This window comes from Asparagus officinalis, unplaced genomic scaffold, assembly GCF_001876935.1.
Source record: "Asparagus officinalis unplaced genomic scaffold, Aspof.V1 AsparagusV1_Un735, whole genome shotgun sequence".
Classification (NCBI taxonomy): Eukaryota; Viridiplantae; Streptophyta; class Magnoliopsida; order Asparagales; family Asparagaceae; genus Asparagus; species Asparagus officinalis.
The window spans coordinates 64,751-67,630 of NW_017972995.1; the positions used below are offsets into that span (position 1 = coordinate 64,751).

At 36.7% G+C, this 2,880-nt stretch overlaps 1 long non-coding RNA gene across 1 annotated transcript; it reads left to right on the forward strand.

The window, feature by feature from the left end:
• The first annotated feature begins 644 nt into the window (after nucleotides 1–644).
• Nucleotides 645–1,795, forward strand: LOC109828117. Its single transcript, XR_002243606.1, has 3 exons — nucleotides 645–847; nucleotides 1,310–1,372; nucleotides 1,545–1,795. It is a non-coding gene; the product is annotated as an uncharacterized LOC109828117 (long non-coding RNA).
• The last annotated feature ends 1,085 nt before the right edge of the window (nucleotides 1,796–2,880 follow it).

Sequence of the window (2,880 nt, forward strand, 5' to 3'; positions counted from 1 at the left end):
TGGTGTTCTTTTGCGAACAATTTTGATGAATGTTCTGGACCTACTCAGGAGTAGGCCATTTTTGTCTGTGTGTTAATATCTTTGATGTATTTGTAGTTCAAAGCCAGTTTTTGTATGATAAAATTAAGATTATTTTTTACAAGCGTTAATATTTTATTGTACAATCATCATTTGAGTCATTAAGATTTGGCTTTTTGAGTATCTTAATAGAGTCAATAGCTCTAGAACATGATAAGGAAATATATAATTATCCATGAGAGAAGATGGTTTAAGGAAGGTAAATTCCTACACAGTCCAATGTTTGTCCATATGAAATGTTAAAGGTCTTACAATGTCTTGTGCTCCCGCAGTTCACCTCTAAAAAATTGTCGTATAGTTGGGAAATCAAGAAAAAACAAGCTACTCTAAATTTAAATAAAGCTACTTTATGAGTTTGCTCTGCTTTGTTGGTTTTTTGAATCATATGATGAGACTCATATAGCCTTGAAAATTAGAGTGCACTGTTGTAGCCCTGTCATGCCCAATTGAATTATGGGAGAACTTGATTGGGGACAGGAAGATGGATAGTTATTTTCTATCCATGAAGCTGAATATATACCTTTGGTGTCACTATGTGCAAAAGTTAATTGCAATCAAGAAATAATCTCAAGCCTGTCAATGTAAGTTGGTTCTCTTTTATTCATTTCGGCCCAACAAAGAATAGTGCTTTTATGATTGATAGGAGGGAGGTGGTGAACCTCCACATGGTGCACTTGGTTGGGCTATTGACACAGAGTTTGGTTCAATGGAAGCTCTAGTGCAAAAAATGAACTCAGAAGGAGCTGCTTTGCAAGGTTCTGGTTGGGTGGTGAGTTATTCTTTTAATGGTTGTTTCATCTGTATAGGATATGAACATCCATGAATATTTATCAAATATCAAGTATTCGAGTCCAAATTCGAAAAACACCAGACGTGTAAACACATTCAGCCATGTAAACATCGAGTTGGCAAAATTAGTAGAGTTCTGTTTATACAAATGGCTAGTATGAACAATATTTTAAATCATAGAGAACATAGTTATTATGCTTACTCGGGAATGTAGGAGTCTCAGCTTAGATAGTGTATTATTTAGTTTATGTCTCAATAGATTTTTGAACTTTGAAGCTTGATAGATATAGATACTGTTTTTTTATTTAACTTCCAGCTATGCTTTAGGAAGCTGCAGTCTTATCTGAGCTTTCTGATACACACAGGAAACTACAAATATCCTTTTGGGCACTCTGCTTGATATGCTTGAGGATTTTTAATATTTTATATTTTAATTGTGCAGAGCATGAACGAATTGTTGGGGTTATCTGCAAAAGCTCAGGACAAGGGAAGGGAATAGCTTACGGTATATATAACCCATCTTTCTTTTTATTATTATTATTTTTTAATTTAGCTTTTCTAAAATTCCGCTAGAATTATGATTATATGCTTATTTATTCTTTTGGAGTGGGCGGTTAAAACATGATATCTGAAAGTAATTAATTGGAAATTTGGGTGTGTTTAACTGATTGCTGCAGGTGATTCCGGTTTCAAACAAGCCGAGTAGGAGTGATATCTGAAGCTTCTTTTGATATGTGTATGTGCTATATATGCGCCATATGTTGTGGTCTTTTTGCATTGTCTATGCGTGTGCAAATTGGTGTGTAAGTCGTAGCTTCTGAGATATTGTGGACTGATGTGATGTACAATAAGATTGAATAATCATATGTAGCTTCTTCAAGTTTATGTGCAGACCCTTCTGTGCAACTTAATAAGAATTCCTTTGGTATGACCACCTGTTATTTTCAAACTGAGGCTGTATAAGCCTTTTAGATTTCTTTTATGATTGTTTTGAGTCTATTGGATCTTGATATTGGCAGAATACTCGGAAGATTTTCATCTCTACCTAGTTACAAATGGGGGCATTTTCCTCCAGCAATTGTTTTGAGTCTATTCCTATGGTGTGATGTTTCATTTTTTTTGGCTTAACTGTAAAAAAAAAAAAAACTACTGTAGCATAGCATCCTAGACGGAAATTCCGTCTAGGATGCTAAAATTCCGTCTAGAATACTTGATTTTTTGAAAAAAAATTTAAAAAAATTTAAAATATCCTAGACGGAAATTCCGTCTAGGATAGTCATCCTAGCGGAATTTCCGTCTAGGATAACAATTCTAGACGGCATTTTTTTCCGTCTAGAATGTAGTATTATAGACGGAAATTCCGTCTAGAATAATCCATCTAGGATGTATTCTAGACGGTTTTGAATTCCGTTTATAATAATCCGTCTAGAATGCATTCTAGACGGAATTTCCGTCTAAAATACTACATTCTAGACGGAAACATTCTAGACGCATATTCTAGACGGAATTCCGTCTAGAATATGCATTCTAGACGGAATTCTAGGTATCCTAGACGGAAATTTCCGTCTAGGATGCCTCATTATTTAGTAGTGAGTTGAAATAAATCCAGGTGGTTAATGATCGAAAATTAGCTTTAAACTGCCAAAATTTAGTTTTTCGGGTCTGCGGACACTCGTGGGTGTCTCTGCGTGGCCGAGACACTTGTGAGTGTCTCGGTGTGGCCAAGACACTCATGGGTGTCTAGGCCATGACTGAGACACTCATGGGTGTCTCGGCATGGTCGAGACACCTTGGGGTGTCTCGCCCGTGCCGAGACACCAAGAGGTATCTCGGTGAGGCCCAGAACATAGTTTCGCGCGCTCTGTCCGTTATTATGTGATTCAAAGTGTGTTAGAAATCCGACAAGGAGATCTACGAGCTTCCATGATTGAATCACATGTGGAGTAAACAAGACCTAAGGGGCGCTTCATCTTTTTTAAGCGACGCGTAGCTCCCGATCAGTTCGTGTTTGGT